Source organism: Dermacentor variabilis, chromosome 6 (assembly GCF_050947875.1).
Source record: "Dermacentor variabilis isolate Ectoservices chromosome 6, ASM5094787v1, whole genome shotgun sequence".
Classification (NCBI taxonomy): Eukaryota; Metazoa; Arthropoda; class Arachnida; order Ixodida; family Ixodidae; genus Dermacentor; species Dermacentor variabilis.
Genome location: NC_134573.1, coordinates 143,723,491 through 143,747,101, shown reverse-complemented (window position 1 = coordinate 143,747,101; position 23,611 = coordinate 143,723,491). Strand labels below are relative to the sequence as shown.

The following is a 23,611-nucleotide window of genomic DNA, read 5'->3' as shown; positions in this document are numbered from 1 at the left end:
GGCGTTTAGAAGAAGAACTAGGTGTTTACGTGATCGTGATGTACTTCCAAGGGTTTTTTTTTTCCAGCTCACTTCGTATGCCGCCTTACATCAGCCCTCTGGCACGCATTTCGCTCCGCATTGGTCATCCCCTGCAGGTTGCCTGTCCATGTGCTCATACTACGTTTGCTGCATCATTCTTTCCTTGCTCAGCCATAGACTGGAATGGCCTTCCACATGACATCACTTTTGTCCATCTATATATATCTATACATTTTCTGATTGTATAACTGCCATATTTAAGCAATAATTTTTTTTTGTATATGTGACTACTTCTACCTATACCCCTCCCCCCCCCCCCCCCATTATGCAATACCCCAATATCGGTGGTCTTTAAGGTAATACAGTCATGTGATGTGATGAAATTTCCTATTTCCAAGGCCATGGTATAAGTTACACTTCAGTTCATAAGTTACACTTACGAAAGTTGCGGCTGGCCCAGTCGAGGAGAGCTGCTATGGCCCCAAGAAAAACAATGTAAGCACCTAAATTTCTCCGGTGAGTCGGGTGTTGTTGGTATGCTGCATGGAGGAAAAAAGTCCTCGCGAGTAGCTACGTGTCCATGCAGGCTCTGAGGTTGCAACCTACGCCTTCTGCGGACAGGGAGGAGTTCAGCATGGAGCCAGTGAACAGACGTGGTGGCTTTGAAGTGCACCACTTCTGCATGATGAGCCATTATATACCAGAAAGCACAAATTGGCCACTATAGCTAGCTTGACGCATCCTGAGCAAGCTTGAAGCAGCTAGTGCTGTGTCAAGCTGTAGTTTACCCATCTTCAAGATGGCTAGCACTTGATGGCTCTGAGCTATACACACTAGCAATTGTGAAAACATTTAGTCAGAAAAAATATGTGAAACAATTTCGAAGCTCTGGCTACCGTTTGGTGTCTCCAAGTCGTACATTTCCAACCATTGTGAAGACAATTGCTCAGAAAAAGGGTCACAGTTTAGAAGGCGCACTGCGAGGGAGGATCCAGAGCAGCCTCAATGAATTGGAGGCGAGGGGGAGTCCAGACGACAAATTTTGCAAGCGCGGAAGTTGCTGGCGTGCTCGGGAAAATGTTAGGGAATAACTGCGTTGATAGGGCATACGAAACCCCTTGTAGCGTAGTCATGCACCTGTATGTGTTCCCCTATGAGAGCACGGAAACTGTTTTTTTTTAAATATATTTTCTACGTATAGGGTGCCTCGACGCGCGCGCCTACGCACGTTTCGAAGCGCGCATGTCCGCCTGTTCAAACCTGCAGGAACAGTTGTGGAATGCTGTGACTTGCAGCCTGCGAAGAAGACGCACAATTTAAAATGTACATGAAGAGCAAGAAAAAATATATGCTGTGCGTTAAAGTTGTTTTAAAGTAAAAATATGTAAGCGTGAGAAAAGATTAGGTAGCCTTATTCAAGCGCAGTGCAGGGGACGCCACATGCTACGATGCCTTTTCGCGCGTTTTTTGCTGCGGATTTTGAAGCCATGTTGCGCGATGTTGAAACTTTCGGCCACTTTCGGCAGCGGTGGCAGCTGTTTGTTCGTGCTGTGACTTTTTGAGTGGAGAACTTCGGATTGTGTTCGCAAGAATGGCAGCAACACCGCTTCATTTCGGTTCGGTAAGTGTATTTTTTTCCCCTTTTTGCTTCGTGCAGTTATTGAAGGAGCCTGTATCAGATTGCGTTTTTTTTTTTTTTTTTTGAGGTTTGTTAGCAGTATTTTCTGTTCGCTTGCCTCTTTGCAACATGGATATGGTACTGGCACATTAGCCCCTGCACATTAGAGAAATTTTCAAGTTCAAGAAATTTAGTACTGTGCGGCACTTTTTGATGCTCCTGTGTGAAATGTGAAACACCGATCCGAAAATAATGGTGAACTTTAAGTTATTTTTGTGTGTATTGTTTTGGTTGAATGCACATAACTTACTTAAAAGTTTCTTTAAGTGTATAGTTTATTTAAACAAAAATTCTTTAATTAAGATACTGTAACTTTCAGTTGGCCCTCGTGCTATTTTTACTGAATGGTTTCTGTGCTGCACTAACCCAGGTGACTGTCAGGACAGCCGTGTCGCTTACAGTGTTGTCACAGAGTGGTGTGAAGTCAGTGTCGTCTGCATCTTTTTCTATTTTTGTTGTTCCGAGCATATCAGTCTTCCTTTCTTTTCCAGTTTTTTCTTTTTTCCAGAGCACCTGTCTTCACCTGGGAGGTTGCATTTGAAATTCTATGTAAGCTGGCACTGTCCATACGGCATTCTGTGCCAATGGTAGAGAGAAGTCCATGCCGGTGGCCTTGCTCACTGCAAGAGCAAAACCTTGGCCAAAGTGATTCATAGGTGTCATTGAATGTGGCCTTGAAGTAATGTAGAGTTGATTTGGCTGCAGAGAGAAACAAGGCCAACGCAGAGCGCAAATTGTTTGTTGAACAGTGAGCTATCGCATTTGTACTGTTTCCTTGATATAAGCCAGCGCAGCTTAAGGCTGTTGGTAGCCATTGCGCTATTTCACTATTCTAGTTTGAGTAGTGGTTTGTACTGCCTGCATCAGCTGATCAGTGTCTGAATTTCATATGCGTCTAGGAACGACCCAACGTGGGGCTAACGTGCTGTCGCACTGTATCAAAACAGTGCCAGACTGGTTGACAAAGCTGCTGCTTCAGCGTCATCCGTGACTAGAAGGTAAATGTGACGCATTTTATAACCTTAATTACATAGAATTCTTACTTTGTTCTCTGACATGCATGAAAGTGAGCTATACTTGCATTTATTGATGAAGGGCCCTTTAGCTTTTTAATTTAGTTATAAATATGTTTGAACTCTAGCTTGCCACATTGCAATGCTTAAATGCTGTCAGCTTCAGGAAAGAGACTTTTGTGTCGTGCTATTTGTAAGTCACTCTGGACAGGCCGCCATTGGAATATGAACCTGGCTATGTTTAACGCTAGAACGTTATCTAGTGAGGCGAGTCTAGCAGTGCTATTGGAGGAATTAGAGGGCGGTAAATGGGATGTAATAGGGCTCAGTGAAGTTATAGGAGGCCAAAAGAAGCATGTACAGTGCTAAAAAGCGGGCACGTCCTGTGCTACCGGGGCTTAGCGGAGAGACGAGAACTAGGAGTCGGATTCCTGATTAATAAGAATATAGCTGGTAACATAAAGGAATTCTATAGCATTAACGAAAGGGTGGCAGGTCTTGTTGTGAAACTTAATAAGAGGTACAAAATGAAGGTTGTACAGGTCTATGCCCCTACATCCGGTCATGATGACCAGAAAGTCGAAAGCTTCTATGAAGACGTGGATTCGGAGATGTGTAGAGTGAAAACAAAATACACTATACTGATGGGCGACTTCAATGCCAAGGTAGGCAAGAAGCAGACTGGAGACAAGGCAGTGGGGGAATATGGCATAGGCACTAGGAATAGCAGGGGAGAGTTATTAGTAGAGTTTGCGAAACAGAATAATATGCGGATAATGAATACCTTCTTCTGCAAGCGGGATAGCCGAAAGTGGATGTGGAGGAGCCCGAACGGCGAGACTAGAAATGAAATAGACCTCATACTCTGCGCTAACCCCGGCATCATACAAGATGTGGATGTGCTCAGCAAGGTGCACTGCAGCGACCATAGGATGGTAAGAACTCGAATTAGCCTAGACCTGAGGAGGGAATGGAAGAAACTGGTACATAAGAAGCCGATCAATGAGTTAGCGGTAAGAGGGAAAATAGAGGAATTCCAGATCAAGCTAGAGAACAGGTATTCGGCTTTAACTCAGGAAGAGGATCTTAGTGTTGAAGCAATGAACGACACTCTTGTGGGCATCATTAAGGAGTGTGCAATAGAAGTCGGTATAAACTCTGTTAGACAGGATACCAGTAAGCTATCGCAGGAGACGAAAGATCTGATCAAGAAACGCCAATGTATGAAACCCTGTAAACCTAGAGCTGAAATAGAACTGGCAAAACTTTCGAAGTTAATCAACAAGCGTAAGACAGCTGACATAAGGAAGTATAATATGGATAGAATTGAACGTGCCCTCAGGAACGGAGGAAGCCTAAAAGCAGTGAAGAAGAAACTAGGAATTGGCAAGAATCAGATGTATGCATTAAGAGACAAAGCCGGCAATATCATTACTAATATGGATGAGATAGTTCAAGTGGCTGAGGAGTTCTATAGAGATTTATACAGTACCAGTGGCACCCACGATGATAATGGAAGAGATAATGGTCTAGAGGAATTTGAAATCCCGCAGGTAATGCCGGAAGAAGTAAAGAAAGCCTTGGTAGCTATGCAAAGGGGGAAGGCAGCTAGGGAGGATCAGGTAACAGCAGATTTGTTAAAGGATGGTGGGCAGATTGTTCTAGAGAAACTGGTCACCCTGTATACGCAATGCCTCATGACTTCGAGCGTACCTGAATCTTGGAAGAACGCTAACATAATCCTAATCCATAAGAAAGGAGACGCGAAAGACTTGAAAAATTATAGACCGATCAGCTTACTGTCACTTGCCTACAAACTATTTTCTAAGGTGATCGCAAATAGAATCGGGAACACCTTAGACTTCTGTCAAGGAAAGGACCAGGCAGGATTTCGTAAAGGCTACTCAACAGTAGACCATATTCACACTATCAATCAGGTGATAGAGAAATGCGCGGAATATAACCAATCCTTATATATAGCTTTCATTGATTACGAGAAAGCGTTTGATTCTGTCAAAACCTCAGCAGTCAGGGAGGTATTACGGAATCAGGGCATAGACGAGCTGTATGTAAAAATACTGAAAGATATCTATAGCGGCTTCACAGCCACCGTAGTCCTCTATAAAGAAAGCGACAAAATCCCAATAAAGAAAGGCGTCAGGCAGGGAGATACGATCTCTCCAATGCTATTCACAGCGTGCTTACAGGAGGTATTCAGAGACCTTGATTGGGAAGAATTGGGGATAAAAGTTAATGGAGAATACCTTAGTAACTTGCGATTTGCTGATGATATTGCCTTACTTAGTAACTCAGGGGACCAATTGCAATGCATGCTCATTGACCTGGAGAGGCAAAGCAGAAGAGTGGGTCTAAAAATTAATCTGCAGAAAACTAAAGTAATGTTTAACAGTCTCGGAAGAGAACAGCAGTTTACAATAGGTAGTGAAGCACTGGAAGTTGTAAGGGAATACATCTACTTAGGGCAGGTAGTGACGGCGGATCCGGATCATGAGACGGAAATAATCAGAAGAATAAGAATGGTCTGGGGTGCGTTTGGCAGGCATTCTCAGATCATGAACAGCAGGTTGCCATTATCCCTCAAGAGAAAAGTGTATAACAGCTGTGTCTTATCAGTACTCACCCACGGGGCAGAAACTACTTAAATTGAGGACGACGCAACGAGCTATGGAAAGAAGAATGATGGGTATAACGTTAAGGGATAAGAAAAGAGCAGATTTGGTGAGAGAACAAACGCGAGTTAATGACATCTTAGTTGAAATCAAGAAAAAGAAATGGGCATGGGCAGGACATGTAATGAGGAGGGAAGATAACCGATAGTCATTAAGGGTTACGGACTGGATTCCAAGGGAAGGGAAGCCTAGCAGGGGGCGGCAGAAAGTTAGGTGGGTGGATGAGATTAAGAAGTTTGCAGGGACGACATGGCCAGAATTAGTACATGACTGGGGTTGTTGGAGAAGTATGGGAGAGGCCTTTGCCCAGCATTGGGTGTTGATGATGACGATAATTATTTGTAAGTAAGAAAAATGACCTTCCCCTTTTGAAGTTTCCCTTATTCAGTCTGAATTTGACATCAAAACAATTATTATTAGGTTGTTTGTCATTGTTTGCACGGAAGAGAGGGCACAATATTTTTTTTAAAAGTATACCACAATATTATTGCCTCGTTTTTATACCAATAATGGATAGCAATCAACTCAGTAATTATGCAAAGAAGCCTCGATTCCTTGTTTAGTAATGCAGAAATATTAATAATAAATACATTACCTTTTAGTGTGACATGTCAAAACATGCGCCAAGTGTAGTGCGGCTTCAGATGTCAAACAGAAATCTGTTCATATCACCAAAACTCGGATGTGGAGTTCTCATGGTGCCAGACACAACTGACGCATATACACACACTATGACCATGCTGCAAAAACAGATAATTCAACACTCGACAGGATAACAGGGGAGCGAGTCCACCTGCATTTAAAGAAATGCACAATTGGAAGAGTCAATTTGACTGCTTTTAATGACGATGTCTTTATATCACTGTCAACTAACTGCTTTGAGCCAACTGACTCGTGCTTGAATTGTTTGTCACATCGCATGAATGCCAACTATGGTTTTGGTAATGTGAATAGTCTCCTGCCTCACATCTAAAATAGCGCTGCACTTGGAGTACAATTTAATCTAGCTGCATAAAATGTGATCTGATAATTATTTGTGCTGCTCAAGGAATTGAGGCTAATTGTGGGATCAGGAACTCCCTAAAGAAGCACAAAAGTTAGAAACAAAATTTTTGTGTCAGTACTCTCCTAATAGATTTATTTCTAGCTGCATTGGTTGATTTTAAGAGAGGACAATAGTTTTAATGATCAATTTGTTTTACACTGTTGATGTCTTCTTGTAACTCATGCAGAGTACTGAAAACCACTGAGCCCGCCAACCCCTGTGTAAGCAGCTGCACCTTTCCCTGAGGTGGCACAAACAAGATAGCTCCGTAACCGTAATATCTCATCGACCAACTTTCTGCATGGGAGCCCCGCTTGTTGGTAGAAGATTACAACAAAGTATTCCAGGGTGAGAATGAAGTCTTTCCACTTAGCAGAAATGCTGGGCCTCCTAATCAAAACATGGCTCCAGGGCCCCAAACGAGCTCTTCATGGTAGGTCACTCACAGCTCGGTTGTAATTCCAATTGGCAACTTTTGAAAGCATCAAGTGTGTGTGTTGCGACAATGATATAGTTTTTTTTTTCAGCCATGATTGAGGCAAAATAATCTGTTTAGAACATTGGTTCTAAAAGAGAGCATTGCCTTTGCTACCTTTTAAGCTTACAATTATGTCCAAGTCTTAACCTGTTCTTCCTCTGTGCTGTTTGCTTTATTTGAAAATGAAGTGTACTACATTTAGCGGTGCTATCAAAAAAAGCTAATTGGTCCCTGTGCCCGGTTTATACAAATACTTACTGTACCTGTCCCGGACCAGGACAAATTTTTCTTCAACTACGAAGCTTTTCTTTCTAGGAACCCGTATGGGTTTCCTTTGTAGCAGTTAGCTACGTTTGGGTGGATGTCTCATTTTCCCTTTATTAATTAACTGTTTCATAAACATATTATTACCATTTTACCTAAGACAATTTTTTCTGTGCATTGATAATTCAGATTTCTAAGTTCTCCATAAAGAAGTTGCATCTACTAAGGACCCACTCTATTAGCCGTATTCATAGCAACCATACTGAATCACATTTGTATTTCAATGGTGCGGGTTAGCAAGAATTTGTTTGACGGCAGCGCTTTTATAGTCTTGCCCCCACAGAGTGGAAGTTGACTTCAACTCTGAAGTGAAAAGACTTCTAGAATCAGGATTTTCTGAAGGTGTTATAAGCAATCTCGCTGAATCTTGCATCCCACGTTCATTCAGGGCAACAAAGCAGCAAGAAAACAACCAAGCGATACAACCAGCCAGAACAACACTGTTGTGTGTGTTCGTAAAGTGTCCCACAATCGGAAAAAAATTGCGCAAGAGAGCAGATGTGAGGCAGGTATCTGCCTCACACCTTCAGCGTTCTCAACAGAAACACCTCAGCTTTGCAGAAAGGTCAACCAAGACAGCAAAAGAAAAAAAGCCTATGGCAAGAAGCACACCCATTCCTACTTTACGTGTGCCAAAAAGTGGTTTCCAAAATTTCTTAAGCATGTGGCAGCTGCTTTATCGGTCAAATGAGTCGTCACATTAATCATAGAGTACGAGAACATGCAAACTTGCTTAAGGGTGTGTCTTGCAGCCACTTACGTAGTCAAAAGCACTAGTGTAAGTGCCTCCTAAACTTTGACAAAGGCTTCATCTTGAAAAGATATCAACACAGAACACATGGTATTTTCGAAGTGTTTGCTATCCTTAAGTATGCTGACATGTGTGTCAGGGAACTGTCTCTGTCTCTGCTCAGGAAAGAATTGTCAAATTGCAATTGTGAATCATAATTGTGTCAAATGTCAGGGTCTTGTGCACTTGGTGATGACTGCATATATGTGGCCTTTTACTGCATGAATAAACAGTATGGTTGCTAGTCAGCGCTCGTGTATGCTGTCTCCCTTGTCCCGTGCTTAAATGCTGTTTCTTCGCAAACATTCAGATGGTAACTGTGGACTTGGATAGGTGCAGCTGTGAAAATTAAACTGGCACCAAATGAAATTACAGTAAAAGAAATGAAAAAACTCAATATTTTCATTTAGTCTGCCTTTAATCCTATCAGCATCACTGACTTAGCTGTGTGTTTCCAGGTTTCTGTCCCGCCATGTTCCTTTTGACATTCCTCTTGTCACATAGGAATGTGAGGACCACATTAAGTGAGCATTTGCCATTATCCATGTCATTTCTTCATTACTGCACAACCAAAAATAAACCATTATGTTTGTTTTAGAATATCCGAGAAAAAGATCCGACATTGAAAGGGCTAACAACGCTTATGGGCTTGGTATCTTCTGGCCAAAGTAAACACTCTGGTAGGGCACTCTGGTCCGATGCAGCAGAACACAGCTTCGTTACTCTTGACCACCTTGTTGACAGTGCTGTAGTGCACTGCTGAGATGGTGTATTCGTGGTTTCTCACAGCTACAGCAGCATTTACTTGTACCCAACTAAGAAGGTGCGAGTCAGTTTGTCGGACCAAAACTTAGTTGACTCATTCGTATGAACACTATTGGGTCGGGCTAGTGGGTGCGTCATGTCAGCCTGCTTGGGTGGGATGGAGCTTCTGACCTGCTTGAAGAGATGCATGTAAACACACTTGTGTATGGCTGCATTCAAGTTTTCGCCAATGAAGCTTATGAGCACTGGGTGGCTATGGTACAGCTTTGCCGACGCCGTAAGGTGCGTGAATGCCAATGCTGCCATTGATAGTGGAGACACTGAGCCGGTGCTGCCCCGGTTCCATGGAGCCAAGTTCAGTTTGCTGTGATAGTGAGGTGGTTAGCCATTTCCGAAGGCAGCATTCTTACTTTGCAGGCTACAATGAAGCGGAACGCTCGCACCTACTTAAATTCTTGTCAGGTGGCTATGGATGTAAGATTTTTCTTTTTTGTGTTAGTCCTAATAACAATCTTTAGAAGTTAGAGCAGCATCACTGCAATACAAGTTCATAACATCAGCATATTAAATGAATGTGTGCTTAACATTAGGCTCTTTCTTTTGGCTTGATTTCCAGTAATGTAGTTGGCCTCCCATTCTTGTTTTTTTTTTTTAGCAATGCTATATTTTTTTGCCATCTACATTTTTTTTCCCATGAGAGGGTCCCTGAGCCACCCTTCGGGCTTGGTGAAATAACATAGTTTGTGGGTAAGATACGCTGCTGTGAACATCTCAGCCAAGTTTTGCTGTCGTATGCGGTGAGGGGAGCTTGCAAGCGGATCGTGAAGTCACCTTTCTTTCATATGCTCTCTTTTCAGCAAAAGGCCCTGTCCTCACTCTTTACTGGACACTTTATTTTGTCATCAGGCGCATTATTTTGTCATTCCCTTAGACGGCTGCCATTGGCCGATAGCTAGCGTCAAGCTGTGGTCGGCTACATAGTTTAGATACTGCGGCTCGCTAAGGACAACCGCGTTTGGATTATGTTTAGAGCGAGTTGTAGGCACCAAAAGCGATAGGCCGTGGCGTCTACGTTAACATCCAAAATGAAATGTGAAGTGCGCCCCACGGTGACATTTAGAAGGCAGAGCATTGTGGGCATGCCTCACTGCGCCATAGCTGCAGTGCAAGACATTGAAGAAGGAACGGGAGCACAGTAGAGGCCATGTTTGATTGCCAATAGCTCAGCTTCTGCTGAACCTTTGCGCCAAAGTATTTCTGAAACACCCTATTTTCACTTCAAATGCCTTTCTCCACTTGGATAAAAAGTAGTTCAGGACCCCTTTAACTTCTTACATACAACCTTCTTTCATCGCACTTGCAACCATCATCATTATTAGCCTACATATGTCCACAGCAGAATGAAGGTCTTTCCCAGTGACCTCCATTTAACCCTGTCTTGTGGTTACTGACAGCATCTTATGCCTGCATGTTTCCTAATTTCACAACACCTACTAATTATCTGCCTTGGCCAACTGTGCTTTTTTGTGTATTGGCACCCATTATGTGATTACTCTGAGTCTATGCGGTAGTCACTTGTGCGTAGACTCGGACAGTAGTAATAGAACACTGGTTTCCTGCCCTAAGCATTGTATGACCTGCCCAACTCTATTCCTTCTTCTTAACCCATTAGCTACCAAAGCCGGCGAACTGCCTTGCCGAACAATAGGGGCCCTATTGCCAAAGCCAGTGATTTGCCAGGATTGAGGATCATTGCACGGTTAGTTTTAAAATTTATAAATTTATTTATAGATGGTGCATTGGGCAATATGCCCTATACTCGATTACTGATGCTGTCACACACTACTTGTCCAATGTGTATTAAAGGCCAACTGTAACAATATCTTGGACGATGTTATGCTTCCACTCGTATTTGAAAATACGAGTGGAGGTGTCGCTAAAAACGTGCCAAAATAACTGACCTTTGTACTGCAACTGGGAAAAGAAAGAGAGAGAGAAACGCGGTTGTTACTTATTTCAAAGGAATTGACCATAACCCTAAAGTAAAGCATGTATTCTAAGAAGAAGTAGCAGCGTCATTACACATTAACAGATACACAAGTCCATACATATGCAGTTTTTGTTTTGAAGGGCAAAGCAATGACAGCCATAGAAAGCACACGAAACATGTGCTTCAGCGCAGTGTAGACAGCACCCTGGAGGCTGCCTGGTATGCCTGACACAATGGTGCCATATAGCGCTGACAGTTGTTGGCGATCATTTTTTGAAAAAGCACCAGGAATGCTGTCGCCATGGGCACTAACTGACTTGGACCATTAGACACTTCCAAACACGATCATATTCACTACCTTTAGAGATGTCCAGTCTGCCAGTCACATTCTCTACGTAAGTAATCAGTGGTAAAAACAATTATACCTAGATTTCCTCATTGCAACAAATAAGAATAGTCAAGAGCACAATTTCCTTACTAAAACAAACCATTCTAGCCTTTCTGTGCCTACTTTCCTAACTATTATGTAGGTTCATAACAGCAAGGTATCTCCATCTTGTGAACTTGCATGATGGTGATTGTGGGACGTACTAAATATGTACATGGCACATATTTTAGGTGGAGCTTGATATAGAATACTTCCATCTTTAAACAACAAAGGAAACCAGCCTCCGTTACAGCTACCCCCAAGTGGCACATAACACCGAATGTGTGGCTCCTTGGCATGACCTCCAATATAGAGTTACTATGCGGGGTGTTTCTGCAAAGACTTTGTACTTTAAGTAATAATTAAAAATATCGATTCTGAAATAAAAGGATGGTTCCTTTGGAGACATGCCGTTAGTGATGCCGACCACAGGGTCACAGGTGATAGGTGGTAATTAGATGATAATTAACAATAATCCTTCAATTAACTTTTTAACTTGTAGTTTCGGCAGGCTCATCGTAATTGTGAAATCGAAGCAAGCTCTGCGTACAAGCGTTATCAGCTTTTGGATATTGAAAAAAATGTGATTACCTGCTGTGGCACGATGAATTTCGGCTATCAGAGTGCGTGAAACATAAACCGGGAGGCTGCTGCGAGCGCAAAGCCACGTTCCTCGACGCGACATTCTGTTTACGTCACCCAGCAGCGGGCAGCCAGGGCTCTGTGACAACGAGGAGCACAGAGCCAGAGCGCAGGTACCCTGCCCCTCGGGTGGGTACCGAGGGTACTGGGTGGGCACCGCGATGATCCAAAAACCTCCGGCAGGTGATCACATAGGTTGCTCACCTGGTCGGGAAAGTGGCGAGCAGGAAGGATGGACTCAAGGAGCAGGACATACTGAGACTGATACAGGCACTGGTGATAAATAGAATGACATACGGCACCCCTTACCTGGAGCTGCAGAACAAAAAAAAGGAAAACTTAATGTGCAAATTAAATTGCAGGACATACAAGCTTGCGCTGGGTCTTCCCGAGATGTCGTCGACAGAGAAGATGCTCCGACCGGGGATTAGTCAGAACAACTGGGATAAGCTTGTGGAAGCTGACAATGCGAACCAGATCGAGCGTCTCAAGCTCACTAAGTTGGAGGATTCCATTGTGCCTGAGGGACTTTATCAGATGGTGGCGGCCCCCAGAAACATGCACCCTGAACACAACAGGGAATGAGAGGCCAGAGCTAAAGTACTTGAGAAGGTACACAACGTGGACCTGGATGCCAGGTTTGTGGATGCGGCCAAGTATCAAAAGAAGAACACGCATCTGATCAGCGTGGTGAACTGCAAGCAGATGGTGGCGATGATCAGAACAGTGGACACGGACTCGGCAGAAGAGGTGGCCATCGTGGTGGCGGGTGTGACATGCGACGGCCAGGGCCCACAGCGTCCTAGACTGAGGGCACTGCTCGTCTAGGGTGAAGACGCTGCCTGGCTCTTTTGATGAAGTTTAATCCTACTGTTATAAGTCCTGTGCCTTTGCGAAGGTTACCAATTTAGTCAAAGTGAAATTTCTTTGTACTTGGCCTTTGAAGTCCACCAGAATATTGGCTATCCCCACTTACTCTCTAATCCATACTGCTACTTTTATATCCCTTAACGTTGCATCTATAATTTGACTTTCCATCACTCGTTGTATAGTTCCTAGCTTCTTGTCAGACTTATTATATAGTTTCTGCCCCGTATTTTAGTACCAGTAAAATGTAATGGTTGTCCACATTTCTTTTCTAGAATAGTGTCACTTGGAATACATGTGGAGGATATGACAATGCAAATATCAATAATTCCTTCTTAAGAAAAAATAGTCTGAGCTATCAATAATTTGTCGTACAGTAAACCCATCGATTAACTTTCTCATCCCTGGATGTTCGCTCGGCCACACTACTTACCACAACTCAATAACTTAAGGGGCACTAAAGGCAAATATTAAGTCAAGAGAAAGTGATAGATTAGTGCTCAATAATCTCCAAGGTGTCAATATTGTCGCGAACAGAGCCTTAACAGTAGAGAAATTGAGGTAAATGCAAGGCATGATTAGAGACTCCCCCGGGACGTACAAGTGCGTGCCCAATGACGAAAGGACTCCTCAGTTGAATTCTGTCACTAGTACTCAACCATTTGTTGCAAAAAAATATCCTTGTATTGTATTATAAAATGAAATAAAATGCTACTTGTCCAGTTATATTTCATTTCTGGAAAAAAGAACTCATTGAAATTACCCTTGATGACACAGGCGGTCGAAAGGTGTCATTTTCGCTGGACTCCGTGCTACCCATGCTTTCGCGTTTCACGAAGTTTTTGTCACAGCGCTGCATTGGTTTTGTTGGCTCGCGAAACTCACAAACTGCAAGTAGCAGACAATTCAATTTGCATGTGATGTCGCATGACTGCACCACTCTGCCTTGGCTTGGTATCGCCACCTGTCAGACACTGTTTTACTCGCTGATGCCAGCATAGGGTGATGATGGAATGTGCAACATCACCACTCCCCCGGTTGGGTGGCGCGACAATTGAATTTTGCAAAAGGCATTTGGACTCTTCAGATGCAATTTTCTCGTAAACTAAGTCTTGCTGTGAAACAAGCATTGCCAGGTTTCTGGAATGGTGTTTAAACAGTCCACGTCGACTTAGTATTCACCTTTAGTGTCCCTTTAACAGGGAATGTTGCAGCTTACGTGGTACACTGCAGAATGGTTTAGTTGTCACGCTTGTACCAATCATGTGCGTAAAATCTGCTGTATACTGTCCACAGCATTACACGCCATACCAGTCAATAAAAACGCATTGTGCTGCCTGTAAAAATGAAATAATCGGAAATATATGTGAGCTTTTAATGCTGCTAGTTTCTACTTTTGCTGGTGTCTACTGTAAGAGTTGTAGGACGATCTCATCGCTGGCATCCAGTTGTGAGGTTTGTAGTCGGGCATGAACTATGTGGTAGCTGGCCCATGCCGTCGTCCAACTCACTCGCGCTTGCGACATGGTTGTAGGGAGGAACTTGCCCTCTTCGAGAACTAGGAGTACAGGATTTATTTACATATTTACATTTGAACAAGGGATACATTTAAACAGTCTGGCACGACTCCTAAATGGAGCACGGAAGAAGAAGCACACAGCGCACGAGCTCCAAGCTCCAAGCACGCAGCACAGAGCACACTGCTCACGAGCACAACCTAGCGGCCGACGAACTGCTGCTTAAAAAGCCTCTGTCCACGAACTGCTGCTTAAAAAGCCTCTGTTCTCCCTAGATCCCTAGGGGAGGGAAAATTGCTGCCCAACCTTCGTCCAGTCAGACCGTCCACAGTCGTTGGGGCGTAGTCGACCTGCCTTTGAAGGGGAAGGCTCACACGCTCATACGCACTTTGGATTCACAGAACCCGAGTTGAGCGGGCCCTCGTAGCCAGGTGGTCACGCTTACCCCAGCTGGCACCTCTTAATTTCAGAGCTGGCTTTCTCTGGTAGTCGCCATGAGTGTCAGCAGGCTGTGACGAATCCTGGGGCCCAAGGAAACTCATTGCAAAACACCTTATCGTTAGAGAAGCTTTCTTGCTGCAAATAGACCATCAAAGCCACGGCAAATCAACCAACTAAACACGGTCCGCCAAATGTGGCCAGCCCTGCTGCCGTTGCCGACTCTCTGAAGAAGGCGCATGGTGGATTAACGTTGCTGTAGTCTCCAGTTCTCCAAATGAAGTTCATGCTCAGTTAACGCTGTCGTCTTCGCTGGTTCTCTGAAGGATGCCACCCCTACGTGTCGATACCTGCAGCGGGCTGAGATAGCTTTGCAGAGCAGTACCTGTGCAGGCCGATCGTAACACTACTCACTCCTCTAGCATCATAGAAAAATATCTTTGCAGTGGTTAATCCCTTTTACAAGAATGTTTCTAGTTTATTTTAGAAAGAGTGACTAGGTAGTAGACCTTACAAACACGAAAACACAAGTGTGTGGTGCGAAAGGGCGTGTCATACTTATAGCTATTTTGTGTATTGTCTTTATCTCGTTTTAAAACTTCTTTGCCTTGAATGCACCCATGCGTTTTACAACCTGATGCAGCCACATGGAGCCTGCCGTAGCCTAATTCTGTGGTTCTATTGATTGTGCAGGTGTCTCGGATGGATTCGTGGTCATACCTGCAATAGTGCCAGTGCTGACCTTTGATAACAAGGGCGCATCACTACACATGTGCAGCAAATCATACGAATAAAAGTAGAAAAGGAGACGAAAGATTTGGCGGACTGTGCATCACTGGAATTATGCCAAAAGATGTTGCGGGATTTGCTGTAAGTGTGGTAGCAGTTGGAAACGTTGCCAGTCGTTAAACAAACTTGTGCACCAATGAGCTATTGATAATGTTGTGAAGCACTTTACATCTGGGTGGCGCATCGTTACAGCAGTGTTGGAAAAAGCCACCATATCTGACTCTGGGCTGCCGTAAGACAATCTGTGAAATAAGGAGCGTGAAATCTTTGTCACTATCCAGATGAATTCAAAGGTGAAGAACTCGGGACAAGCAAAAGTTTGTAGTTGAGCTCCTATGCTCTTGCGTCATCTTTGTTTATGAGCTACTAGCTGAAGCTGAGCATGGAAATCACTGTTAGCTCTAGCTATGCAATGTCACTGGAACCATTTGCTTTTAACATGATGATGTGATGTGGCTAAACCCGTTGCAATGGGCAAACATGTCAAGCGTTGCTATTCTCCAACGTTCAATGTACGTTGTGCCTCTTTGTGCTGAAATTGGCCAAATGCTACAGCACAGTCATATGATAACCTTTTATAGGAATTTAGTAAAAGTGTGCAAATACTGCATAGGTACATTTAGACGTGGACATAAAACCAAATCTAGAAATAAAGGTCGAATATCGAGTCGAAATTAGAAAATTTAACGCAAATTTTAATGCCAGAATATTTTGCGCAAAACAAAACAGCTGTTTGACATGCTCAGGCCTATACTTTAGTGAGTGCTGCTAGCTATCAGTAACTTTGGTACTTGGGAATCGCGATGTGCAGTATGATCTACTATTATTAAAAATATGCCAAATTAATATGCCAGTACGTTACACTGATTACAGCGCAGTTCTCATACAAAATATTTTCTATCAGTGGATGTTGATTATGTCCTCTGAAGCTGAAGAAGCGGTGAAGTTGTGTTGTCTTGAATACCAGTAAGGGTTTCAGTTTTATAAGAGGCCATACAATGCCAGCGGTAGATCATCCAGCCATGGGGGTGGGAGTCGCTTATCAAAATAGAGCAAAACCTTTTTAGTATGTACCCAGTTAAGACGCAGTTGCAACGAATATCAAAGTCAGTCTTTATAGATCATAATAGGTTCCTTTCACCTGCATCGCTGTCAACAGCTCGCGGCAGGGCATAAGAAGTTCAGAGATTGTGCTGCTTGTGAACAGTGGTGAAGGCACAGCTTGTCATTCGAAGTTAATGCCAAACTGCAGATGTGAGCTGCAGGCCTTATCTTTATCCGTCTAATGTGCACTGTCTGCTTAAGAGGAAGCTTTAGCTCGGGTCCAACTCTGATGCGGCCTATTCAAATACATGTAAAACGCAAAAACGTTTTTATGAGATAACCCCTGGACCGATTTTGATGAAATTTGTTGCATTTGAAAAAGAAAGTTAAATTCTAGTGACTGTTAGAAGCGGAATTTCGATTTAGGGCTTGAATTTTCTTAAAACGATTTTCAAATATTTGACTGTTTGAAAAACATAGAAGCACCAAGTTTACAAATTCATAGCTCTGCATCAAGAACTGATATCGCGGTTCTGTAAACGGCATCCATTAGGCCATTCAAAGCGGACAAATTCTATATGTCATTTTACATCTTACGTGAATTTGTTACGTTGGTTACAACGGTTGTATTTCCCTATGATTAAATTTTTTTATATTTATGTGTAACATATCAATTTTGTCCGCTTTAGATGTACTATTAGATGCAATTCACAGAATTGTATTATCATTTTTAGTGGTTGAGTTAGAGTTGTAAACTTTATAGTTTCGTTTCTTGAAAATTTTCGATTTTTGCCAATTTTTAATAAAAAATTGACGACCTAACTCAAAAATTCGAAACCAACAGTCTCTAGATTTTAAGTTTGTCTTTTAAATGCAACAAACCTCGTCAAATTTGGTGCAGTGGTTGCCGAGAAAAACGAATTCTCCTTTTACATGTATTTTGATAGGAGCGCTCGAGCTAAAGCTTCCTCTTAAGTTTAGGACGTGGTGTAGAGAACAGTGACGGGCCTCAAGCGACATTAGTAGTTGACTTCTCAGATTGGAGCATAAATCAACAATGTGCTCCACTTGATAGGAGACAGTGCAAGCAACTTAAACATATCTAACGTATTTAGATTTGCTGCTATTCAAATATGTTCGTGCAACATTACAAGTTCTGTAATTTTTTTTTTTTTTTGCAATACCGGCAGTACAGAAAACTTGTATGCAAAGTTTTGCTCAAAGCTGCAGTCCAATCCACCTAAATTTCGTGGTCTAAATTGTGAGGGCGTTTTGTGTGCTTGCCGTGCAGTTCAAGTGTCCCACGATGCCACAAACTGCAGATGTGTGGAACCATGACTGCACAATGCTGACAGAATTGGGAACCCTGAACCACCTCTCGGGCCTGTTGAAAAAACATTTTGTGGATAGCATATGCTGTTGTGAATATGTCAGCCAAATTTTGCACTTGTGTATGGAGACTGGAGCACATGAGCACAAGCACGCACTCCGGCCCTGTCGTACGTACTACAGTTGCATGTACCTGCGTCTGCTGTGTAGCGCAGATACTATAGCCAATGTAAAGTGCTGCGATGAACTCGCTGCAGCACGCTGACGACAACCTTGTGCTCTGATTGTTATCTGTGGTTGACATGGCTCCAGATGGGTGTGGTGAACCGGCCCAAGCGCCAACATCTGACGGGAGCAGGTCACCTGCTTCCCGAGTCGCACGCCTTAGAGGTGTGTTGCCATTTCACCATCATGGTTGAAGCGCGTAACATTGGGAATCCCAAGTGCGGCATCCATCCTTTAAATGGCGCGGATATAGTCTGAACGAGAAGAAAGGATGTCATGGCCAGATTTTTATTAATCATATCATGAGAAGCCAACAAACAGAAAAAAAACGTAGGGGAAATTACTTGTACTTACTAATTGAATTAAAGAAATTATAAATTAATGGCAATAAAAGTGGATGAAAAAACAACTTGCCGTTGGTGGGGAACGATTCCACGTCTTCGTGTGTGCATCGCACGCATAATGCGAAGATGTGGGATCCCTTAAGCCCTCAACACTGTTGCGTTAATACACGAACCAACAGCAGCAGAATCCTTTAGAAATTCAAGGGGCACTTAATTAGTTATCTTTACGTGGATGAATGCGAAAGCACTGTGACCAAGTGACTCGAGTGGCCGCATCAGCGAAAGCGCTGCGACATATCACATGACCAACGTGCGCACCGTCACAAGGTGCGCACAACGCAAGGTCGTGGGTTGGATTCCTAACAAAGGTCGTGTTTGACTACCTTTATTAACTCTACCTTAATGAATGGTACCTTAGTTAACGTTGCATTAACACCAAAGGTAGTGGATTGGACTACTGCCAAAGGTCGAGGGTTCAAGTGTCAACTGTACCTTAATTAACTGTACCTTAATCAAATTCAATTTAATTAGCCCCAAAGGTCGTGGGTTTGATGACTTTCGTCATGCCACTGTCAACAACTGCGCCGAATTTTCCGCCTCATGAGCCGTATATATAATGCTTTAGCATTAAAATGAAAGAAAAGCAAACAGCGCAAATAACATAGAGAAGAAAATGCAGATGCTTCTGCAACAGTCTGGGAATATAAGGAACTGGTAGGCGTTATACAGTAGCTAGTAGATAAAACAGACACTGCAAAAAAAAAAAAAAAAAAGATTGCTGGAGTGAAAAGAGGAGTGGTGGCACAAGGAAATAAAACAAGCTATAAAAGAAGGCTGGTGCTGCTTACAGTGCTACTTGAGTGGATAGTGGGCCGAGGGCCGCTTAGCAATAAGTGACATCTGTCTGCACCCGAGTTCGCAGGCTCCAAATATAGATATACTTAAGTTTTACTGCACATGAACACGAAATGAACTACAGCACAACAAGTGTGCTAGTGAACTCTGTGAACAATGAAAGCAACACTTTATTAGAATCGTTCAGCAAGCCATGCAATTAACTAATGCAAATTTGTTCCTAGTGATGTCGAACACTCGTCCTGCAGTTCCGTCGCCTATGTATCTGGCCCGAAGGTGCCCAAGACAATGAGAGACATTGAATGCAGAAATTACGCATAAAGGATCGAAACCCGAGTGAAAGAGTATCACATGATCGAAGCATTTTGCTGAATATTCGCAGTGCCTCGATGAAACGCTTTTTTTCCTTTGTTTTTTTTGGTACATTTTGCAGGCGGGCGAGCAGGTGTGTGCTTGCGCAATAAAACTCGAAAATGCAACACTACATGGACTGCAGAAAGCACACTTCCTTTCTTTTGCCCGGGTATAAGTTTCGCCGTACCGGGTTACCAAGTTAAACAGACGTTAAAAATCTTCTGTGGTTGATTTTGATATTCAGTAATATGTCAGTTTGATTGCCTAAGGGGCAGACTCTATAATTGCAAACAAGTACTGAGTCATGTTAGCTAATTAAGAAAATTTCTGTAACCTTGTACGAATTCACTTTAGAGCACGTGCTTGAATTGCTCGACTGAAGCAGGGCAGTAGTGACGTATCCATGTGGCATAAGTCACGTGCTTGGCCCCAGTTTTTATAAGTATGTGCTCGTAATTAGTGGCGAAATGCATCGATATGTTTTGGAAAACTCTTAGCACTCCGAAATTAATTAGTCAACTTTTGGTCGTTAACCTTACTCTGCAATTTATCTTGCAAAAAAATGTGCGCCTCAAGTCATTAAACTTATGTAACATAATTGCGATACCTATCAGACGAAATCTTCAATTGGTGTGTTTTTATATGACACCGCTTTCACAGGCCTTTGCAAGAACTGTTCCTTTTGCTAGTGCAAATCTTATCCGCAGTAGCAAAATTATCGTTACATAAAGTTGAATACGACCTCGCAGAAATATCTGAGTTCTAAGAAGCCGCAGCGCCCGGTGCAAATTATAATAAATAGGCCTCCGTAATCGAGCGGCGCTCATTGATCGCGGAGGCAATGCTTGTTGTAGCCTGGTTTGTCTCACTGTCGAGAGATGGCGGCACTAGTCCGCATCTCTCCAGACGTTCGCTTATAACAGCGGGTACTTGCTCTGGACGCTGCCGTGTCTGGAGCAAAATTTAAAGAGTGGAACGCGATAGCTTTCAAAGATCCCAGACTGCTTCTCACGGTTCCCGGCAACCACAGCTTTTGTAACCGTAATGTTGAAAAACGTTGGCGGCAAACGCTATGCACGAATGCGAGCTTTCTGGTAGAAACTCATGCGTGGGCCGATCCCGGAGGTAGTGAAGAGCCGCGCTAAAGAAAATTACATCATTTTCAGGTTTGTGTTACTGTTTCCCGCTTTTAATAGTTGCGTATGTGAAGACAACATAAAAGGCACGCACTGTCTGTGTTTTGTTTCATGACACTTGTTTGTGGGCGGCTGCCATTCTTAAAATTCCGAGGAATAACTTTGTCAAGACTGTAAGACGAGGTATGTGCAAAAGTGGTGTGGCAACACAAACTGCATATACCGCATGCCATATATCAAGGCGCTCCCATGTACATATACCTAAATATACACGGAAATTTTCGCTCACGGACGACTCCGCCGACACCGACACCGGATTTTCTGCGACACGGGGGCGTCGTCGTCTTCCGTGGCTGTATTGAACGCTGCGGCCTCTGAAATACGTGCACACACGCGCCACCACTCGGAGTCAGCGTGGCTCGCAAAACCGCGTGCAAATTATTGAGCACAAATATTGCGAGGCGTCTGACAGTCGGCGAGTCGGGCTCCCGACCGCATGTACATTGCCGCCGAGGCACAACTCGCCATTTTACGTGCTACCGCTGTATTAATGCACCGTGTCGGAAAAGGGCATAACGCGAGAAAAACATATTAGTGTTTAAGTAGCAGATCTTGTGAGTCTATCTGGCCTTACCAACATCTGTGACGCCACGGTCACAATTTCAGCGCACCACTCGCCAAACACGAGCAGAGGCGTAATATCTGAAGAATGCTGGCTACACTTTAGTGATGGACTACCTGAAGGGTTCAAGCTGCATAATCTCACCGAAGTAAGAAAAAAAAAATGTTCGCGTATCGTGCTTGTTGCCAGTCCTTTCTTGCTGCCCCCGGAGCCTGTTCTCCGAAGCGAATAATAAAATTCCAGAGAACCCATCTCAATATGTCCGTTGACGATAACAGTGTTTAGCATTGAATTAATATAGCGACAGAACGTATTGCCACCGTCGAAACGAGTTATGTATGAGGCGTGTTACTGCAGCTGGACTCCTCTTTCGCGCTGGGATGGATGGATGGATGAATGGATGTTATGAGCGTCCCCTTTGGAACGGGGCGGTGGGTTGCGCCACCAAGCTCTTGTTATTGTACTGCCTAATGGCCTACCTAGGTTAAACAAGAAAAAAAAAACTACAAACTCCCACAACCAAATTTTCTGATCCCCTATTGCGAACTGTGCTTTTGTACGTCTCCGTTTTTTTGTCGTTTCCCTACTTACACAAATCCTCCGATCGCCTCTTACTAATCCCTATTGCGGACACGTTTACTTTTCCACTGCTCTCGCTGAACCCAAGCGCTTCAAGGAGGCCAGTGGTGCCTAAATCAACCGCTGGGTAGACGTCTTCACTTTCTAATAAAACATGCCTCCATCGTTTCCCTAGCTTTACCGCAGCAAGCACATGCTTCTTCATTGTTCGTATAGCTCGCTTTATAGGTGCGTGTTCTAAGGCATCCCGATCTCGGTTCGAAAAGTAATGAGCTTCCCTTTCAGTTATCATAAATGGTTTCTTTCCTGATTTCGTTTTTTCTCTTAAGTAGTTACTCATGGCAGATTTCCATTGCCCCCACCCATGAGATTATTTCGGCCTCTCTGACTTTCCGCTTGACGTTATTTGTTGCTGTGTTGCCCACCATACAGGCCGCATACTTGCTGGTAAGCTTCCTAGTGCTTTTCCTCCACTGTGAATCAGTGTTTTTTCCTGTACAGATACCTCAACACTCACAGCCCATTTACTTTCTTCCGTATTCCTCAATCGTTCTTCATACTCGATTTTACTGCGAGCTTCCCTAGGAGCACGGCGCCATCCAGCGGCGCCGCCGCCAAGCCCGCGCGTTGTTTCAGAAATGCATGGCGCGCCGGTGCGTGCGAGCGCTGAGAAACGCGTCACGCAGCAGTCGGGCTGCTCTCGTATAGCGTCTTATTGACAGTGGGCAGACGATAACGTTCCCCAAGTACATTTCGGTTTAGGTGCGTCAAGACAAATTCGTACAGCTCCTGATGGCTTCCACACAGGAAACATTCCAGCGCACCATTCTGAAGGCCCCTCTACTTATTACGCGCCCCGTCTTTCCGCGTCATCCAACTCGTGCTTTAGAGCGTCTCTCGCGGGAAGGGGAACGCGGCGTGTCGCATGATACCCACAGGGCACAGAGTCTGGCTTCAAGCGGATGGTATGCTCTTCCGGTAGTGCATCTAATCCCAGAAACAGCTGAGGGTACCGATGCTCCCAAAGTCCTCAAGACGCTACGCCATCTACAAATTTAACCACCCCGAGTTGTTCTGACGCTTCTATACCAAGAAGAACAGACCGCAACGAAGCAACAACATATATTGTGTTTGATAGTTGCCTGCTTCCAACTAACAACCACGGTGAACTTTCCCAAACCTTACAATTCCCGCTTGGTCCCGTTAGAACTATTCCCGTTCTATTTAACTTTAATGGGATCGCAGGGAATGTTGATCGAACCACAGATACCTCAGCGCTCGTGTCTACCTTCGCGGAAACTGACGTTCCGTTAACAGAAGCTCCAATAAACTTGTCACTCATGGAGTAATTGTCAAAAGTACCGCGAAAGTAGAATCCATTGTATTTGTCAAATGAAGACAGTCCTACCTTGTTGGATGTGAAGATTTTCTTGCGACAGGACCGCGCTGAAGTGTCCCTTCACGTTTTAGAGGTAACACTTTGCTGCCTTTGCCGGGCACGCCAGCCAGCCTTGGATGCGACGCTTGCCCGCAGAACGGACACCGCTGAGCTTTGCCTTGGGGCAGCCGTGCCCCCTACGCGATGCGTGAGATTCTCCTTTCGAAGAGGCTGCGAAGACGCGCTCTTCTTTTCGATATCGTCCACGCCT

The 23,611-nt window shown here is 43.9% G+C and overlaps 1 long non-coding RNA gene across 4 annotated transcripts in view; it reads left to right on the top strand.

Moving 5' to 3' along the window:
* The first annotated feature begins 1,368 nt into the window (after nucleotides 1-1,368).
* Nucleotides 1,369-23,611, top strand: part of LOC142585379 (uncharacterized) — a 74,186-nt gene continuing 51,943 nt past the window's right edge. Inside the window, exons 1-6 of one of the 4 annotated variants that reach the window (XR_012829078.1) lie at nucleotides 1,369-1,642; nucleotides 2,599-2,697; nucleotides 6,635-6,795; nucleotides 8,498-8,563; nucleotides 10,477-10,563; nucleotides 15,379-15,555. This is a non-coding gene — a long non-coding RNA (uncharacterized LOC142585379). The remainder of the gene's footprint in view (nucleotides 1,643-2,598; nucleotides 2,698-6,634; nucleotides 6,796-8,497; nucleotides 8,564-10,476; nucleotides 10,564-15,378; nucleotides 15,556-23,611) is intronic. The other 3 variants (XR_012829079.1, XR_012829077.1, XR_012829080.1) reach the window with 3 other exon arrangements.